This window comes from Columba livia, chromosome 2 (assembly GCF_036013475.1).
Source record: "Columba livia isolate bColLiv1 breed racing homer chromosome 2, bColLiv1.pat.W.v2, whole genome shotgun sequence".
Taxonomy (NCBI): Eukaryota; Metazoa; Chordata; class Aves; order Columbiformes; family Columbidae; genus Columba; species Columba livia.
Genome location: NC_088603.1, coordinates 125,329,763 through 125,351,475, shown reverse-complemented (window position 1 = coordinate 125,351,475; position 21,713 = coordinate 125,329,763). Strand labels below are relative to the sequence as shown.

General features: G+C 39.4%; 1 long non-coding RNA gene across 5 annotated transcripts in view; it reads left to right on the top strand.

Moving 5' to 3' along the window:
• LOC135578643 (uncharacterized) overlaps window positions 1-21,713 on the top strand; it is a 208,486-nt gene that overhangs the window by 22,669 nt on the left and 164,104 nt on the right. For all 5 annotated transcript variants that reach the window (XR_010470593.1, XR_010470596.1, XR_010470592.1 and 2 more), the window contains one exon: window positions 20,144-20,301. This is a non-coding gene — a long non-coding RNA (uncharacterized LOC135578643). The remainder of the gene's footprint in view (window positions 1-20,143; window positions 20,302-21,713) is intronic.

The following is a 21,713-nucleotide window of genomic DNA, read 5'->3' as shown; positions in this document are numbered from 1 at the left end:
TGTGTGGTTTCAGAGAGATTTCAGTAAAACCTTACTATTGTGCCGTTCTGTGAATTTGTCAGCATACGTCTTTTGATTAATTCCTATACTTACGCAAAGACTACTGAAATATAACAGAAAACATGATATTTGCAACTGAATTTTAAATTTTCCTGTAAAATACAATAGTTTGATCATTTTGTAGAAGGAAAAACATCTGAGTATATATTAGGAGTTAAAGATAAGCTGAGTAGTCCTTTGGCAAAAGAACACCCTTGGTCATGAGTGGAGACTGTCTCTTCACTTGGTAACCAGCCATAACTACAAGTGTAATGTTAGGAGCCACCCCTTTGTTAGACCAAGTGATTTGTAAAGTACAATTCGTCAATGATTTAATATCTTAGATAAAGAGGGATTTTGAGGGTCAGAAGAGAGGGGAAAAAAGTGAGGAGTTTTGTGTTTTGTGGACAGCACTACCCATTGATTAACAGGAGAAATTTGGATCAACATATTGGTCAGAAAAACAGCAAGACGTGGCAAAGCCCTACCTTGACAGGTGCCAGTAGGGATTTTACTGTGCACCTCAAAGGTATTGTGATTTTGCAGAGAAGTTTGGGGTGTTGTCATTACGTAGGGCTTGACCTACAGATAGACCCATCAGCTTAATCTCTTGTATGCTGCAAAGTCTACCTGGTGCTTTATGGGGCAAATCTTTTGCTGGCCAGTGAAGCTGACCTGCGTGATTGACACAAGCTCATGTGGGGTTGGGAATTCTCCAGATTACTTCAAAACAGATATTTATGCTTGCTGCCTGCTGTAAGCCAGACTATTTCTTCAAGAGCTACACTTAGGGAAAGCAGGGCTATCCTCATGTCTCCAGTTCAACTTAATCACAGCTTGGTTGGATACTCCACTCCAAAATTTTCTTGATCCTCCCAGTGAAACCACATGGGTTCCTCTGTTGTGCTGGGCAACACAGGGGCAGGAACATTGCTTGTTCTGGGTTGCACACCTCTGGTCTGAAACGCTGGCTCTCGGTAGCCCCAGAGCTCGGGCACCAGAATGCCTTGCTGTATGTAGCCACTGATGAGGGTGACAAATGGGTGGGGTTTTTGAAGTGTGGAAGTCCACATATAAAACCAGGAAAAAATTGGTAGAAAAATATTAAATTATTTAAAAAATATCTAGAGTGCTACAGTTTTAATATTTGACCACAAAATATTATCTGAACTTTTTCACATAGTTATTTTACCAGCTGGCAAGGTGAAAAATGTATAGCACTGAAGCAGCTGGTCCTAAAGTTTGCCATCTACCTTATCCCAATCACCTCCTGACACTTGTGCTCAGAAATGTATGGTGGGATTGATACCAAAATCTCACCTTTTCTCAACAATTCTCTGCACATCTTTGTCACTTATAACAGTTCTGTGAGTCAAACAGAGCAGTCAGAAACCCAGCCTATAGGACTGAGATGGATTAAAAAGAGTGAACCTACAGTACTTTATTGACCTAGGTCCTCACATTAACCTGATCTGATCCTTTAATTACTATGAATAGAATAGGGCTTACAGTCCTACTTAATAACACCCCATGCTTTTTATTCTATAACGAGCTTTCCTATTCATGTGGCCTCTTCTTTTCAGATTTACAGATTTGTAGCAAGAAGGAATGCGTAGTTTTTTTCTGGCACTCCAGGGGAGAAAGCTACCTAATGTGTATGTGTGGGATACTGGAAAGCACAACTGCAACCTTTCTGTTTCGAAAAAAGTTCTTTGAAAATCAGTCCTCATTCAAATTACTTGTTATTTGGCAGGAAAAGGTAAAATAAGAAAAGGCAACCAAAACATAAGATCTTAATTTATAAAAGTAGTAGAAGGAGCTTAACATAGTTTCTATGCTAAAAGGAGCCGTAATCATATATTAATAAGATACATACTTTTCCCTCTTCCCATGCACATTTTCCCCCTCCCCATAGGCTCAGAGAACCAGCACATTTCTGTAATCTAGGCAGACTGATATATACACATATGATCATATATAAGGGTAGATATATTATACTATAATTAATAACCGATATTTTCTCTGAATTCAGGAAAGCAGCTGCAGCCCACTGATAAGGTACTTTATGAGAATAAAATCAAAGCTGAACATTAATGATTATAATTTGTTGTGATCAAAACCAGTGAAACAATCATTTTATTTCTTGAACTGAACAGAAATATGAGTGGGCTGCTGGGTTAAAAATGAAAAGGGAATACAGGTTGTGATTAAGAGCCTAAGACATTGTGCTAAGAGGAATAAAAAGTAGGAACAGTTTCCCTAATTTTTACATGCACACATTGTGCCCAACATCTTGTGTGGATCCACCCAGAAGCTGAGTTGAGGGAGCAATCTGAATCTGGTTTTGAGTCAAAGATGGAATGTGTGGCAGTAGAGAAGTAGAGAGTTTGGGGATTTCTAGTGGGGGACAGGAAGGGGCAAGACAGAAGGAAAAGGAAGAATCTGATAAAAAAAATCAGTGGAGGGGGTGGGAAGATCCCAACCAAAATCAGCTCTTTCTCTCTCAGTTGTCACTTCCACTATGATATGTCTGAGCACACAATTTTAATAATTATAAAAATATTACAGTTGTACACTTAACTTGGATGGGAAAGAGAATATACTGTAGATATTTGACATTTGGAAGTTCCTCTGCCTGTTAAGGAACAACAGGTTCAGCATTATTTCAATGCTAAAACTTGATTAATATGAAGCAATGAAACCGACCTAATTTTATTTTACTAAATTTTCTGTAAATAACACAGTTAGTAAAATAAATACTGAAAGAATATGGTATTTGACAGTGAAGATGTACTTAAAATATTTTATCGTAATTCCTTCGCTTTCATAAGACGGGTATTGTTAGGAGCCAGTCTGATTAGTCTATCAAAGACACATCTTTGCCTCCTTACCCCCACCCTCCGCCCCCTTAAAGACAGAATACTCTTTACTATGTTTTTAAATTGAAACAAACCATGAAACTGCAAAAGCATGCTTATTATTGACAGGTTGTATGAAAATGATTGCTTAAAATTCCACTCCACAGACAGACAGATGTATATAATCCCTACTTTAGCGTTACAGTCTTTCTATTGCTATTCTATATGGCTGTAATCTCAAAAGACCATTTATTAAATGTGAAATATTGTATGTTCCTGTAGTTTCCTTCCTTGATTGTGTTCCTAGGGCCTTGTTGGGCAATTGATTACTCTATGCACAGTCCTGCTGCTCTAGGTATTAATGGCAAAACCCCCATTGTCTTCAGGTTTTAAGCCCTTTATGATTTTTTTAAAGTTCATTATATTTTGCAAGCAACTGAGTTTAAAATGTATGATTGGAAAGACTTACCCCTCACATCTTCCTGTGAAATGTTTTACTTTTAGAATGAAAAAGCATTTGGAAACTGTAGGATGGTTTTGATCTGCGGGATTAAAAGGAATCAGTACTGAAAATGGATTCACATCATTTTCTTTTTGGTTACCCAATACTTGGGGGGAGGGGAAAGACAGAAAAAATAACAGCTGATTTAATATAAGTGGGCTGAATTGCCTCTCCTGGTGGGTCTTTCAAACCTCCAGTTTCTGTTCTTGCCATCATTGCTCTGTGAATATCCCCCTCCCCTTTTTGTCAAAAGGCATTTTCTCTGAAAGCCTACAAAAGCAGCTTTCAATCTGATTAAGCTTCTCCTGTAAAAAAAGTACAAAAATACGGATACATTTGGGTCAGTATCACCCCTCTATTCATGTGCCTTTATTTGCCCAGACTACTTACTAAGGACACCACACACGAATGCGGAAGGATCCTGCAAGTCATTAGGGGCTGCCCAAAAATTTATTTCTGAAATTCCAAGGGGCAACAATGACCCAAACCAAGCTGTCAGAAAGACCTGAGGGGTTTGACGCAGCTGTGAGCTCACCAGGTACCAGTTTTCCAGCCTTAACTGGAGCAAGCTGTTGATTGACGGAGGTGGAGGGAGAGGTTGTCTTGTGAAATCCCCATCACTGGTGATGTCTATCTCTGGGTTTTCTCCCCCATGCAGAGGGGCAGTGTCATCCTCCCCGTGGTGGGTCCATTTCCAGAGCTCACTGATTCACTCTCGGTTAAGGAAAACCTGCCTTGTCTTAGTCTACCTACCTCTAAAATAGGTACAAAATAGTTGTTTCCAATGGGTTTTGTGAGGGAGGTTCAATACGTGAAAAACTCTGCACCCATATCTCTCACTCACCCACCTATGGAAATTTGTATAGAAATATGTATAATATTTGTCTCCAGAAGATTAGTATCTGTGTGAGATATTGGTGCAACAATTTACAAAGGTGCTGCGATAACACATGTAAGCATTTTAACAGGGTAGCACCAAAAAATAAGCTTGAACGGGAACTGCGATTTGTTTCTGCCCTCACAAGAAGTTTGTAACCTTTCTTAATAATTTTTTCTTTAGTATACAGAAAAGTTGAAATACAATCTTTATTCCCAGATGAATGAAGGAGTGGTGTTGCTTAGGGCACAAACTAAAAACCATTTTCACATAAAGCCCGAGTATTGTTGATGTTGCAGTTGTCCTGTTGTTTTATTAGCTCTGAACAATGTTAGACTACTCTGGAAATCTAATAATCTCCATAGAGTGTCTTCCCTTGGTAGCATCTTTGATAATGGAAAGTAGATTCTAAAATACAATAAAAGCATAAAAAAGAATATTATGATAACTGCTTTCAAAAACTAGAAAAAAAATCAACAAGTAAAAAGGAGGCAGACTTCATGGGAAAGAAAAAAATAAAAATCATACTATGTATCAGTTTTTAATCACTTTGTGTGTGTATTTATGATTTAATCTGCTAACAGCCATGTTAAGTAAAGCATAGGATTTGGTGGGTATCTCAGCACCAGATGCACACTCTTTTTTTTCTGAGGAGAAAGAGAATTAACCAAAAATGTGATATATTTTACTCAAGCTATTAGTTGACTATAAAAAAATCATATTTTCTTTTCTCCTAATGGTCATCAGTTGCCATTAAACATATTTAAATGGAAGATGGTTGTTTCAACTATTGTAACTGTTCTGTAGATTCCTCTTTTTAACTAAGCATATTATGATCTCTGAAGAGGAAAAATGGCCCTGGAGACAAAAGCATCTTTCCAGTGTGTATGTGTATGTGTGCACATGCATGTGTGCATGTCTGCCTATGTATATATCTATATATAGAGAGAGATATGCATGTGCACAAGGCAAAGAGCTTCACAGTTTTATAACTGGACAACAAACTCTTGTGGTTTTCATTCAGTTTTTAAAAGCAGAAAATATGAATTCTGCCCTCAGAATGTCAGAATGTTACAGCTCTTTTGCTATGTAAGTGGAAGATATATTTTTTTAATTACGATTTTTTATACTAGTGACTTTTACATGAAGCAACATTCAGATGTTTTATGTTTCACATTTATTTAAACCATCATTGTCTCTCTCAAAATATTGTCCCTGAAACCTTATATACAGGTAATAAAAACCTTGTATTTGAGCAGCTTCATCTGATAATGGCAATACAAGTTTGTCTGATTATGCCAAAATGATATTGGAGAAAGGAGATTTTATTAACTGACTTAGAATGAAATCCATAACATCTATGATCTTTCTCCCTTCCAAATGGACCAAAAACTTCATTAGAGAACAGAACCCTTTTTTAAAGGATACTTACTAGAACATAAAATAAATTTAAATTGAAGCCTAGGGAACAAATGATAACTATTCCATTTCTTTGCCAGAAAGCTATTATTTAGTTTTACTTTTTTGTTTGTTTGTTTGTTTGTTTGTTTGTTTTCCCCTATACTAGCATCTTGATGCAGCATCTACATACTAACACTTCAGGCAATTCAATGCCCTGTTTTAAGTAGTTTGAGAGGTAAACTCAGTTTGCAGAGCATCCTAAGAGCCAGATTCAGGGCTGCTGGTTGCCATATTTATAAGATAATATTTTCTTTTTGTGTCTTTGTACAGGTCAGTAGTAACTAGGTTTTGCCATCCACATTAGGCTTTTGAAACACTCCTCTTCCTGGTGCTTTTGATGTGCATTTCACCTCAGGAAAATGCTTGCTCCAGAAGGGATTTTTGTCTGGCATGTTTCTGTGCAGCAACAAAAAAAATTAGTGTTGTTAGCTGTGGTCCTGTGGAAACAAGGTTTTTCATCCCTGTCTGTGCATAGGCAGTTGCCCTGTGGCTCTGGCAGTAACTTTTCTCCCTCTTTGAGTCCCCGCAGGATGACAGTAGTATGTAGTCCTCAGCTTGCCTAACAGTTGCTTTTTGTAAGAGCATTTTGCCTCAAATTTGACTCTTTGTGGTTTTGTAAGGCAGACGTTAGCAGAAAGAAGGTGCACGCTGAGGAATGTCCTTCAGCCTTTCTTCCTCTGGCTCTGGCACATTCCCCTTTCTACCTTGTAGAGGGGAATTCACTTCCCATTTAGAGCCCTTGCAGGATTTCCCTGTGCCCCATCTGAGGAGGAATCCCAGGTATTCAGGAAGGCTTTTCCCATGGCCACTTCACTCTGAGCTATTTGCCATTGTGCACAGTATATTTTCCAAGCAACATTGCTCATGGTTCTCATATTAGAAATTCCTCCCTCACCCCCCCACCCCGGATATTCTTAACATAGTTACTTATTACATTTTTCTTTCAAGGGATTTTATCTGAAAAGGTGAAAATAAGTGATTGTGTTCTATATATGAAAGGGTATTTTGCTTTAAAACAAACCCCCAAAGCCTTATTAGCATTGTAGAGGTTTTAATATAAGCACTTTGGTCAAAGCCTCCAAGCACCTGACATTCTTCACTTCCGTAAACAATAAACTTCTCCCATAAAATGGGATATAAAAGCCCAACATAAAAAAAAAAATTAAAATAAATAAATTAGGGAAATCTGTATTTAAAAACGAAAGAACAAAAGCAAACACCAAAACTTCAGTTTCAGTCTGGTGATTAAAGATAAGGCCACTGTGGGGAAAATGTGTTGATCGATGTAGTGGAAATGTTTATATGCTGGCAGAATGGAAAAGTTTGAAAAATGTTTTAGTTTAAATATCATTACAGATACTTAAATCAGAAATAACTGTCTCATAGTGGCAAATAATAAGATTGGAAGAAGAATTTTGCAAAACCGACACTTTAAGTTTGGGAGTTCTTTCTTGGAAGATATGCTATTCTTTTTGCATGATTTCTGACCTTGCTTGAATATTGAATTCTCAACAAATTCAACAAAACCCCAGATTTTGCAGATGACATGCAATAAAATATGAATTCCAAATATCTGCTGCAAAGGTAATTTATTTTAGAGAAATGTATTATTTTGATAAAAATAAATCGTTTTCAGCAGGAAAACAGTTGTTCTTTGTGGCTCGAAAAATGTATTTACTTTAGCAAAACTTATTTTCTTTTACATAATGTAATTCCTTCAATTTCGAGTCTTTCTTTGTTGCCTTGCAAATATTTTTCTGGCTTCTAACTGCTAGATTTAGTTCAGCCATACATAGTTGCAGTCTTATACATTTGCCTTGCAGTCATTTCCAGGGCCTTATTCTATAGCTCCTGAATATATTTTCAGCAATAAATTAAATTTGCCACCTGAGTAAGGCCTTCTGAAATGGCCCTGGTTTGAAAAAGCCCCAACAATATGGTAAGAAAATTCATAAACTACTCGATCTACCTAGATTTGTTAAGATACCACTGGGTCCCCAGTATAAATGGAAACATCAGTGGCCACACTTGCTTCACCAGACTTTTTTTGACGCTCTAAGCTAAGTTTGTCTTTAGTGCTGCAGAGCTGTGTTATTTGAAGACAGGACTGTGGTCACCAAAGGGTTAAAGCCAGTTTTGAATTTGAGTTAATCCATATGCTAATCTATTTTAAATATCCCTGCATAACTGCCAGCGTATTTTTAGCAGCACAGTTTGTTGTTCCAGTTGCCAGCTATTTTTGATGACACAACAAAATAGGGCAGAATATCGTTTTGAGGCTTATTTTGGCCTCTAACTTTAAAAAGGGCAAAATCCCCCCTTGTCCAAGGATATTTTTGATTTGAATGGTCTATACCTGCCCTCTGCAATAAGCCAATTATTGTAAGCAGTGTGATGGGCCCGAGGTATTAGTGCTGAGAACATTCCTGTTGTCCCTTGGGTTAGTGATTGTTTTGCAATGATCACCCGTCCTGATTTGAAGATCGCATGACAAGACACTATTAAAGTAAGGGCAAGGAATTCAATTTCTCGATGTCATTTTGCCTGGCCTGATTTTGAAAATAGGTCACTGTATGCTATCTGGATTTGTATATTATAACAGCACCTGCTAGCATTTTTGTAGTGAAGGGTCTAGCCGTATTTTCATTGTAAACCCCTATTTTCAGGGGTTTATAGACTGTAACAACCATAGAAAGAAGCTTCTGTCTAAATGGTGGCATGCAAGGTCTCTTCTAAGGAGCATGTTTTTTACCCTGCAATTCTCAACAGATACAGGTTCAGCCATATCTGCAGGAGTGAAAAATATATTTTCAGCTGCAATTTCCTATCAATAGTAGATTCCTTAGGAAAAGGATACTGTGCTACATTCATCTTTTAATTAAAATGATATCTAAAAGAGCTGGATTTCTCATGCAAATCTTAATAAGAATCTGAGTAAGTATAGGTTATAAACATTGGTGACTGGGCATGTATATTTTAATTATGCAAATCCACAGTAATAAAAGCCCTTATATAATGGAAGGATTTAACAGGGTTAAAAACTGGTTGTTTGAAAAGGCTGGTAAATAAATCATATGGATCTGAATGTCAAGTTTGTGTTTATATGCCTGTTTACATTGCTTTTTCCCATCACGTGGAATTGTTTCTGAGGGAGTCAGCATCACTCTGTGGCCTAATATATTAGATTGTGAATAGATTCTCGCTTACACAACTGAATCAGCACAGCTGTGTAAATGTATGCATTTAACACTGATTAAATGCTTCCACCTATACATTAAAAAATCCAGACAAAAGTCCTTTACTACCACTCACTGTAAGTTTTTGCAGAATAGCTGTCGAGGTGTATCCTATCATCTGCCATACACCTCCTAACATGTTTTACTTTTCGTTTTTACTACAATCAGGAGCAGCCAGGCAGCAACAGAAAAAAAATGAAACTTCTTCTAAAACAAAGATAATGAAATATGTTCAGATCACATTAAAGGATTGTCTGAAGACTGCTGATGTAAGGAAATTCAGGGTTAATGCTGCGTTACTTCATTTTGAAGTCAACCCCATTGCGCCTGTTTATTACAGGGGTCTTCAAACGGAGCGATCGCACAGCAATGTGTTGGAGGCTGCTGCAGCACCCAGTGGGCTGAGTCCAGCATGAAACTTTCCAATGGCCGGATTTAAAATTTCCAAATTTATTTTTGTGGAGAGGGGTATCAGAGGGAGGAGGAGGAGGAGGATGGTGTTGGCCATCATCTCTGGCTGTGGCTGTGTTGTGGGGTTCAATGCAGGACAAAAGAGAAAGGTGGATAATAGTCCAGTGACCAGGACTGTGCTTCATTTTGGCTAAATATTAAGATTCCTAGAGGCATTACTTTTACTTAGTCCTCGAAATACCCACTGGTAAACCTAAATCCCCCATCCTCTGCAAAGCCAACAGTTTGCTACTTAAATGGGTTTAGACTTAATTTTAATGGAAGCGAAACATAGTCGATGGAGGCAAATTAAAACCATATAATTTTGTAATCTTAGTTTAGCTATAATTGCGGCAATAAAACAGTGGAAAGAATAATTGTGGAACATATGTTTGTGAGTGACATTATCTAGGTGACTTCCCTTTTACGGCAATGCGCTGCTGTCCTATTTGTCTCCCCCTCCCTATGCATTGGAATGACAAACCTTCGAGCCCGGAGTTAATGCTGATTGCGGCAGCTGCTTACACACCGAGTCTCCATGGCAACGGGGGACGTTGCCACGCAACCATATTCTTTTAGGGACAGGGAAAATGCCCAAAGGCTTACTAAAAATACATGGAAGTGGGGGGGAAGAAAAAAAAATCTCAAATTTTCTCACTACTTTTAATGGGTGTAAGGGACTGCGCTACGGCTTGAAAGCAGAGGTCGCACAAATAAAAACCCAGCCCTGACCTTTCAAAAATTGCTTGCCACTGCTTGAATTCTCGAGCTTTATTGACAAAAATGACTTTTGATCGATTGTAAAATTGGTAGCTAACAGGCGGCAGCCCTCGCAGACTGCAAGATGCAGCGCCAGCCCATTGCTATTCCAGAGGGGTTGAAGGTCAGCCGAGAGCCATCAATGCCGTATTGATCAGTGGAGCTGAAAAATGCCCGTGTTTACAGCTCCTCGCACTGCGGGGCTGCGGCCCCGGGCTCCAGCGGGCTCTGCCGCCTCGACGCACAACGCAGAGCAAGCCGTCCTCCCAGCAAAAGTGACATCACTTCACTCAGCTCAGCTGTTTCTGCAGTTTTCTATAAATAGCTAGATAAAAAATTGAAGGCTGCTTTTGGAGAATTTAGCCAGCCAATCTTCTGATCGTCCGCAGACAAGACAGGTTGTTGTGTTTTTTTTTCATTTTTTTTTTTTTCTTTCTTTTTCCTTTGCCAATATTGCGTTGCAAATTCTTCCTCCTAGTATTTGGAGCTTGACCCTGAATAATCAAAAACTGTGAATAGTATACATGGCTGCATTCAGGATTGTTGTGGAATGGATATTTAATTCATCATTCGTCACTTTTCTAGCTGTTTAATGTGATCAGATAGGAGCGAGGGAAGGAAGGAGGAGAAAGGGTCAGCATTGCTGTATGAGATGTGCAGGTCTGGTGTTATGCTGATGTGGCACGTTTGCTGAGCTCAGTATCGTCTCTACCTGCAGAAACCCCCATGTGCCAGCCTCCCGTGTGCGCCCCTGAATTAAACACACCATGCACTGCAGTCGGAGTCATATCAGGCCCTTGTTGGTTGTAATAGCAGAGACAAACTATTTGAAGGGATCAATTAGAAAAGCAAACAAAAGCGCTGCTAATAAGCACGCTTTCTATTTTTTCTTGATTCCAATTTTGCTGCTCTATTTCTTAATTAACCATCTAAGGTAGCTGATGAAAGGAAAACATAATCTGCCTGGTCTGTAAATAATCTCTTGCTCGATAAAATTTCTTTCTGGAAAAAAGAGAATTAAAAAGCAGGGAGACACAAATAAAGTATTGAATCCTTCTGGATAAAAGTGTGCATTCTGAAAGTTTTATGAAGTTTTGGAGACCATGGCAGTTCTTTTGGAAAAAGGAGACGACATAAACTTGTAAACATAAGAAACAACAACCAGTCCAGATGGAGAAAAGCATGTCCTCTGTAGGCTCCATCTGCAGGAAGCCATCATGGTGAGTTCTTGTTGCTTATGGTGGTTTTTACCATCCCTGAGTTGGATTCCCAGTGGGAAACAAATGGTGTCAGGGAAGAGTCTCACACAGTCCTTGAGCCTTGCTCAGCTCTTCAGCACTCCCCTTCCAAGCACAAGCCTGGGCTCAGCATCACACGAGATCAAGCCCCAACTGTCCCCACCCTTGTTGATTTGAGCAGAGAGCTGAAACTACTTGGCAACAGAAAAAATGAAAGTACTTGTTTTTCAGAAAGGTTAATGGCACTAGAAATAGAAACCAGACAGTTCCTTGAAGGCGGGGAAGTGGGGACCAGCAGGTTTTCTCTCCTGACTGCAGTACTGATTGCAGTGCAGTGGATATTGCAAAGTGAGGTGCTACGGCCTGTGTACCATGACAGGTTAGGGCAGAGGACTACAATAACTCATGCTGATCTCAGAATATGCATCCTTCCCCTAGCAATGGCAATGTGAATGAATTGCAAACTGTATGCAAAATTGTTGATGTATGGGATTTGAAAATACATTTGTTCTCTACAGACACTGATCTGTAAATGATCCTGAATGTAAAATTCAGAGTCTGGTCTAGGGATGGAGATTAGTGAGGGCTGTGTTCTTAAATATCATTGAGTATCTGGGTGCATGTGATCCAAAACCAAGCTGTAGCTGTTTATTGAAATATTTCTGTTATAGTTAATACTTATTCTTTTTGAATGGTCAGTATTGGTGCCCTGACTTGGGAGGGGAGGAAGGAAAATGGCAGAATGAGGTAAATCAAATCTCTCTTCTCTGCAGAGTGGGCCAAATAGTGTTTAACCCATTGGTTGAGTGGAATGTAAATAAAACATGTTAGAAGAGGCAAAAATAAACAAAACTTTATAACCTGCTGGGTTTCTTTTGTTGTAGAGAAAGCTAGCTGTTGAAAGTTAGAGTTTCATTTTGCCAAGAAATCTGTAGAAAATTTATCCAACTTCCAGAAGAACTACTGGAAAATATTGGTCCAGAAAAAATCCCCAACAATAACAGAGTTGAAATTGTTTACTGGAATTACATTTAAATAATTGAATCCTGTTTTAAAATAATTTTTTTTTTCATATGAAAGGATTCCAGACCCTTATAACTTGCTGAATTTTTCAGTAATATACTTATTTTTCCATAATGTTCACCTTCTTCCATTGTCATTGAATTCCATAACACATTTTAAATATTGCTGGTTTTCAAATGTATATCCTCCACTGTGAAATTAAGCACACATAATTGGGATTTTTGGTGCTGAATCAAATTAGTGGTCTTCCTATTAAAAAAAATCACCTGTTTGGTAAAGGCACAAGAGAGAGGGCTGACAATAAAAAGGACTTTCCTACACTCCTAAGCTCAGCATCCTCTTGTCTTATTAGTCAATACAGCTGATATGCATTGAATACTGAAAAGCTGGACAACTGTTTTTATTATCTTTGCTTGATCTCAAGCCAAAACCCTTCTGGGGACAACAGTCTTGACTCTGCATTCTGTGACCTTTTCAAAATCTCATATTGAAAATATGAGTGGATTAGCCAAATTTGTGAATCACAGGCCTGCTCACTAAGTCAACAAGAGCTTGCTTGCTAATTTCAATGGAATCAGGAACAAACCTGGAGTTCTGCTCCAGCAAAACTATGTTTGACTTCAGGTCAGGATGAAATGAATTCCCATCATCTTTGTTGCCCTTTTATGTCTTTTTACTGACAGATGGACAAGGAACTTTATTTTTCAGAATTCTTTCCCAATAAAGGAAAGTTGAGTACACAAATGTCACATGTGTAGGACCTCTTCTCAATCTACTACTGGAAGGAGGAAAAAATTACCGCAGTGTAGGTGAACAGTGGTAGAGTGCATGCTGGTATCATCAAACCTGGTATTTGTCTGGGGAAGAGAGAGAAAGTACCTCAGGCAAGATTCCCCAGACTGCCCTGAACACATATGCAGGACCCTTGGGAATGCTATTGGGCTCCATGTTTTCCCTGTCCCTTCCTGACAGGGCAGGCAAAGCAGTAGTTCTGTAAAGAAAAGGTCTGAGAAAACGTGTCCTACAACATTGTATGACAGCATTTGGAAGGACAAAGGGATTCCCTCTGTTGTCTGTAATCTTCTCCTTAACTTTAATCTTTAAGGTATTTATTTATTTTTATTCAGTGTGGTTTTCTCTTGCCAGCCATTTAACCAGACTTTGAGGATTTCTTCAACATTAGAAGCTGTCCGAATAGGAACAGGGTGTGCCTGTGTGTGCGCAGAAACACATGGGAACATCAGCAAACATGATGCTTTACAAGGCTGTTTACTAGCAGAACTATAGAAAGAGTAACCACATTACTATTAAATAACTGCTTAGTAACATACAACTAAAAACAATAGCCTGTCTAAGGCTGATTTTTTTTTTTTTTTTTAAATAAGATGATGCCTTTCATAAAAATTCCTTCTCTATCAGTTTGTATGTTTGTGTCAAAATATCTCGGGGCACAAAGCCCAGTGGAAAGCCAACTGAAAAAAGTGCTTTATTTTTAAGTGCTTTCATGACAGTGAACCAGTAAACCTCCTGAGTAATGCAGGGAAGAGCTGGATCATGCATAGATTGCTCTTTACCCAGGATGCACCGTTGCCTGCAAGATTCTGAATAAAGAGACACACCTGCTAGCTAGCTGATAACACTCTGGGGTCATTTCATTGAAGAAACTGTCAGCCAGGAGGCATTTAAATAAAGCCACAGATGAATTCATGACCTGCACTACTGAGACTGAAAAAAAAGGTGTTAAAGCAGAAAGAGAATGCAGATAAATGCACATTCCTTTGTACTGCAACAAAACTTCTCCATGTAAATCAACTGAATGGGAAAGAATGGGGAAAAAACGTGTTTGTCCGTACAGTATCGGGGAAGCGAGATGGTTCAGCTGCACATCTGGCCACGGGCCAAAGCAGTCGTGTGCCATGCTTGTTTGCCTACTAGTGCTGCTTAGATTGGCAAATGCCCATGCAGTTTGAAGAGGGCAGGCGCACGACTGGATGGCTGCCAGTAAGTGTGCGGGACTGATGCCACTGCTGGACGCCATAGCCTGGTAGGAATGAGGAATACAAAGGCATTCAATAATCTGAATGTCCCTTTGCTTCAAGAGAGTGGTGCCAGGCAGCATTTAATGAGAGATTGCTTTGTTACAAAGTCCTCGACATCAAGTGGGCTGGTGAGCTCATTAACCTGACTGCAGCAAATAAAAAAGGCGCACTCAGAAGACTCCCATGATAGCATACTCAATAGTGTAAGAGTCCTTTTGCTTCCTTTATGGTGATCCATTAGCAAGTAGCAGTGTAAACACCATAAAGCAAGCCAGTTTTCTGATTGTTCAACTAAAGTCTGTTTTCCCTTGGGGATTATGCCACCAGTTGATGCAGCACCCCCGCCCCCCCCCCCCCCCCGGCCCCCTTTCTCCCCCAATCTATTACATAATGACCTTCTCTGCAACGAAGGATTTTCCCATATTTCTTAGGAGAACAAGTGCAGCTAAGGAAACTACTGATAATTCAAATCTTTGAAAGACGGAAGGCAAGGATGTAGGGCACATCAGAAAACAAATAAACCACAAAGTGATGCCAAGAGGAATGAAAAATATGATTGTGCTTATATTTATACAACCTCAGTTAGAACTTATGAAAATGGTACATATCTTTCTTTTGTTGCTTTCGTTCCTGTTTTATGTAGCTCTATATCCACAGCACAGGCAGTGCACCTTGCTTACCTAACTTGGTTCTCTGCATTTTCCATAAATGCTGTTTGCCCCCAAGAAAATGCATTATGAAGTAGTACTTCCAGAACAAGTGCTTTCTGCATCTCCATTTGAAACACAGCCCTTTGCTGTTTCACTAATCAAAGGAAAGAGAGGGAATAAGAAAATTCCCAAAGAATTTTCCCTTTTAAAACAAAAGGGAAAATTCCTTGTTGTAGTTATTCCATTTAATCCACCGTAGCTACCCTGGTGAAAGCATTTTTTTCAACATCTAAAAAGGTCAAATAAAAATACCTGTGTTTAATCCCCAGGAACTGCAAAGGACTATTGCTTTCCCATAAGCACCCAGCAAAAAGAACTAGAAAAACAGATAAACAAGGTCAATGATTTTTTATTTTTTGACAGGTAGGTGATCAGCATGGATCCAGTGCATGCTGGTAGAAATGATTTTTGGTTACTCAGTTTCTTAGTCAAGGTCCTATTACTCAAGTATCTTTCTGGCACAAAATAAAATTAAAAATCCCACTAGGCACTAATTAATACCCTTTTCAGAAGAATTACATACTAGTTACAAAGTTAAAATGTATTCTGTTCTCAGTAATAAGATTGTTTTAAATTCTTTAACAAATTGCAGAATTCTTTAATGATTTTCAAGGTGCTTTCACCAATCAGATCCCATTATAAGATCAATTTAAAGTCCCCAAGCGGTAGTTACAGCACCATTGCTATGATGTGAAATTGTGGAAAAAATACTAAAGGAAATAATTAGGCTGACTCTTCCTACCCTTATCTACTCTAAGACAAAATAGTCTGAATTGTGTTTTGCCTGTAATGCTCAGACAGTACTTCACAATTGTAATTAAAAATGTATTTTGTTCTCTATTCTGATACATTGGTTCCCACTCTTCTAATCAGCAAAATACAGCTTAACAGATGCAAAAAATCTATAGTGTGTTGCTGCTGTAGATCAGGTGCAGCTTCTTCCAAACCCTCTAGAGACTGCGAAAGGGATGTAAAGAAAACAATCGTATTTACTTTTCAGAGATTTTATGCTCTTAACATTCTGATATGGATGGAGGTGGCATGCTGGACTGAATCCAGTGCAGGCCACCAAGATGCTCAATGTGCTGGAACACATAACATATGAGGAGACATTGAAAGAGCTGGGTTTGTTTGTTTATGAAAAGGCTTTGGAGGGATCTCCCTACTGTTTGCAGCTGCCTCATGGGAGACCATAGAGAAAATGTAACACGGGCTGTCCTATTGGATATAAGGGCAGTTTTTGCATCTTTTTCACCATGAAGGGGTTTATGTATTTCAGCAGGTTGTCCAGGAACATGAAATTACTGTCCTTGGAGACATTAAAAACTCAGCTAGAAAAGTGACCTGATCTGATTCAGCTTACTTCAAGCAGAGGGTCCTGTTGAGTGCCCTTCAGAGTTCCTTGCAGCCTAAACTATTCCTTGAGTCTGTGGCCAGTCTTGGAGTGGGGGGTATTGGTCTCTTACTGAGATCCCAGTGAAGGACTGGCTGTTGTACAGGATTGACCAGGAACAAAGAGGGCACTGTGGTGTTGCTCTGATACACAAGTCCACAGAACCATAGCTCTGGCAGGATGCCCTGTTTGCAGTATTTCACAGTGTGGTTCTATCTCTGGCAGCAAGTCCTTCACACTCATAAAAAAGGTCACTAAATGCAGGCAGCAATAGCACTTTGTCACTGCAGTACCAAACACTTGCATGTGAATTTTTTATTTGAATCATGCAACGCCTGCTCCAAAGGCAGTCCTTGAACGGCAAGCTCCTGGTGAGAGGACATTGCCAACGATTTAACCTGACAGTGTGCTAAGATGAAAATCACTAGATCTGCAAGCACTCATAATCAGGCCTTAAGCACAACTCTGGAAAAGAACAAAAGGCGTGGAAATGTAAGAGACTCAGGGCCACCACAGTAACTTTGAAGTGAACACTGTAGCAGAATCTAGATGCTTTTCCTTTTTATGTGGCAACTTGCGCCGATATTGAGAACAGTAAGGAAAAGAGTATGATGAAGTTGGACTGACTGCTGACAGACTAGGAGAAGAGAACAGGGAAGAAGCCAAGTTATGTCAGGAGCATAGGGTTGCTCTAAGAACTGCTGTGTGGTACCTGACCTGAAATAAAGTTTGAAAGCTGGAAGAAGCAAGAAAGATAATCTCTATGAAAACCAAACCAGAATCATTATATTAAATACCAGAAGTGCAAACTTTAGCCCAGCAATAGAAAACAAACAGGGTAATGGGCATTATCACTATTCAGCACTTGCATATTTTTCTCTGTGTTCTCTTGCTGTAGCTACGTGAATCTCTTTCCTTCAAGCTTGAACAAGATTATGTTGCAAAGCACCCTATGCAGTTCCTCTGAAAAGTAATGTGGATGTTTGACTATGCCAAGAAAACAACTGCAATCATAGTGGTAAAAATCTGATGCACACATACATTTGGGAAACTCCTTCAGACAGTCCCAAGAGTAGAGGGGAAAATCCTCATTGCTGCAGTGTATGCTGCTTTTAGCTCCTTTGGCTGACTTCCATTCTGTCTTTGAGGCACATTAAATCATTTTAACCTTGTTGAGATAGGAGTGAAGACGTCTGCCTGTTTGGTTTAAAGCTGGGCAAAACATTTTGAGGAAAGGGAGGAAAGGATATACAGGAAGGTTCAAAAGCCACTCTGGCAATACAGAGCCTGTTTCTAAAATGTTTGGTGGAGCAGTGCTGGAAAATGGGCAAAGAACTCTTTAACACTTTAAAAAAACTTTTAATCCTTTCTTTCTGCTTTGTTTGCCCTGCCAAACTAACATGATTGCACAGAAAGCAGTAAGAATATTGCCATCCAGGTGCAACCCACAGCATCACTCATGCTGGGCCAAGGGACACTGTCTTTTAAGCCTTTCATTCTCCAAAAAGCTTTACTCTTAAAGCTGGCTATAAGGCTTGGTAGACCTTTATGATGAAACATTCCTAGGATATTGGCTCAACTCACAGTTCCACTATTGTCCGAAGAATTTCCAGACTTTGTTGGCAGTATTTAGAAAGAAATAAATAATTCTGTTAATGAGAAGTGGAACTTTCCTCCATGTAAACCTGCTATGATGACGAACTGACTGCTAGGCAAAGATGGTTCATGGGAGTTTTTCAGCTGTATTAGATTACGGAACCATATAATGTCAGCATTGAGCAGTGCAAAGGACCTACCTAGAGCTAATGGACAAGGTTCAAAAAGGGTCAGAGTATATTATCTTCCTGTGTTGCCCAGACACTGTAATACGTGTGTGTCCTGCAGCTACATCCTGAAGACTTAAGGCATCCTTGTGAATTCTGTTTGTGTGTTAGTTGTGCTCTGGGAATTCAATACCACTTACTGGCTGTTTGGATATAAAACAATGTAGGAATAGCAGCAGCACTCCACTCTACAGTGCTGCCTATTTTCAGATTCCTACTGTAGCAGCCGTATGTTCTGAACAGTGTAAGAAGCTGAGAAGGATTGCTCTCAAAAGCAGCCTGAACTCAGACCATTTCAGTGAGCACAGGTTGCCCCTGTCCATGTCAGCAAGGCAATTTTGGATAGGGCTTTTAGAAATCCAGGAGAGTGTTGCTGCAAACACAATGTAAATTTTGCATATGAACAGACCAATATTATTTTTATAGATATTTCCACTGGCCCAGATGCACTGATTCATTGAAAGGACAGAGTCAGCCAGCTGTTTCAGCAAAAACCTTGTCCTTGCCACAGTTCTTTTAGTTTTATTATTTTTTCTTCTTCTTTTCATAAGTAAGAGGAAGTGGCAGCCTTGATTTTCCTAGCCGTAAAGTGCTGGAGAAGTTAGTGTGACAGTTTATCATGTTAAGGCAGATCATGATTTTTCACTTCTCTGGCCCTTCTGGTCCTCTTGATGTTTTAACTGTTCATTCCCTTTCACCCTAAATATACAGACCCGCTGCATGTTCCCAGAACTTCCAGGCAGAAGCTGAAGACCCTTGTTCTCCAAATATCAGCAAGCTGTCCCTTGTTTAACCATTCAGATTTCCCACGTGCGGTATCCTAGAGGCTCCTTCAAGACTTGGGCCAATACGTATGTACCATGGAGGAAGGAGGGAGAACACCATGCCTGCAAGAGCTGGTCACGGTTACTCAAGAGCTTCAGTGGCAGAGGCTCTTGAAGTACAATGGATGTGTAGGACAGAGTAGAGCCAGAAAAGTGACTGTAGTCATTCTCATTTTTAAGCAGTCAGTGATATTTTTATAATTCTATGATTACCTAAAAGATCATTTGAGCTGTTATTTAATATATACATGACTTGTCTTGATAGTCAATTTCCAGACACATATTTCACAAATTTTAACTGAATTTTTCTTCATCTTACATAAGTTTACTTAAGATAATTAAGTTTTGGGTAGTGTAGGACAATATTCTGACAGAAGATGAGTTTTCCTTTTCTTTTTTCCTCTTACATTTTCCATCTAGTAAGGTGAGCATTAAACATTTTTCTTTTGCACAGTATAATATTATTTCTGCAGCAGTGGCTGGTGGAAGAGACTGACACAGATGAAAAACATTTGCTCAGTTCTAAGTAGGCACTGTAGGACAGCCTTTTCAAACTCAGACCAAAGAGGTGATGTTTATCTTTAAGTACTATGTCATATCTTTAAAAAAGGGGGCAGAGGAGATAGATCTCATAGTTTCCAATCAGAGAAAAAGCCTAATTTTGACCTTTCTGATGCCATTTATAGAAGGAACAGATTAAAACTCATTGCAATCTAGGATAATTCCTTCCCAGGTCTATATGTTAGCTAGGAGTCATGATAGTCACTAATTTCTGACAGCACGAAGCACCCTGCACATGTGAGAGTAACCCCAAAATCTGTACTCTTCTGTCTTCTGTGCCTGTAGAACAGAAAGAAAAAGCAAATCTTCACTGACATGACCTCAATTCTTGTCCCTTTCTCTAATTTCAGCTGGCAAAGCAAAGTGGACTTGGTGTGACTGCAGCTTCTCTCACAGCCTCTGAGGACAGAGGGGACAATGGCTACACTGACATGAGAAGATGCAGTGGGAGACGGGGGCCCAGCTACTTTGGGAAACCAGCCAGTTTTTCACAACCAAAGAGTCTCAGGTTAGACTATCTGCCTAATAATAGTTTTTGGGATTTTATTTGACTGTGCTAAGAATCACACAATGTTCTGCAGCATTTTGAATCTTGCCTGATGGTGGTGATTAATGGCTGGAGATGCTGGTTCATTTTGTGTGTTTGGCTGTGTATCTTGTCTGGAGGTGTTCCTCCATGACATGGAAACACATCACTGAGAACTGCTGAAAAACCAGCTTTCATCCTCAGATAGGTTAGTCTTGGCCTATTTAAATTCTTGTCATCTGCAAGGACAAGACCAGCTGCCAATATGCTCTTTGAAGTAGTAAAACTTCTTTGTAACCTTATGTCTGTTCAAGAAAGCCTAGAAAGTGAAAATATTCAGATAATTACTTTTGTAAATCTGGAGATAGAGGTCAAGGCAGGTAGAGAGGTGAATTTGTGCCCCAAAAATGCTGTTCACCCCCCTCCCCTTCCTTAGTGTCCTCAGATGACAGCAAGTCATGTATTGATTGAACAATCAGGGTCAACACCAATAACAACAGGGCTCTGTATTAAAGAGTTCATATAAAATTCTGGCCCCACATCTATCTAAATATCAGGGATGAGCTTATTGTACCCCTCCTCCAAAATAAAAAAAAATTGTGATGAATTTGAGTCTGAATGTTTTTGTTGTCACTTAGACAAACCTTTTCTCTGCAGTGGAATGTTGTTTGAATTGAGAACAGAATGCAGATAGCAAGGTTTGGTCCTCTGCTGTTAACGCAGCAGTTAAATACCCCAAAGCTGGCACACAATATGTATGAGGTAGTATTAAAAATAGACAAAAAATTAGGAGTGGTAACTAACTATGAAATTAGCAAAGGAAGAAAATAACTGTAAATAAAAATATATAATGTTATTTTTTTGAGCACTCTGCTAAGCAAAATGGGGAAATTGAAGCAGCCACATGTAGCTGTGGGTCAGGAGAAGCAGCTGCATCTTGCAGCCAGGCTGCAGCCCTCTCTTCCCTCCCATCCCACCATGCCATGCCATCCCCTGCACCTGCCATAAACACAGTTCCTACTTCAGCAAAGTGGGAAAATACTGTCCCCAAACTACTCTGTTCACCAATTACCACCTGATTTTGAGGATCCTGGTTGCCTGGGAAACATAACTGGGTGTTGCTGTGGAAACTCAGCTTCGCTGACCACTGGGTTTCCCTGCTGCCGGACGAGGAGATGGGAACTTTCCACATCTGTCTGTGCTAGCAGGTGACAGGAGATGGCTTTGCCACCAATGCTATCAATAAAGTTCAAAAACAGTGTTAATAGCTTTTACTTTCACTTATTCAAGCCTCCTCTGCTGTTGACTCTTGGAAGAAAAAGAAATGAGGATAATCCATTTAGGTAATAGATTAGAGGAACGAGTCAGAGTAGGAGGAGGCATTCGTTTATTTA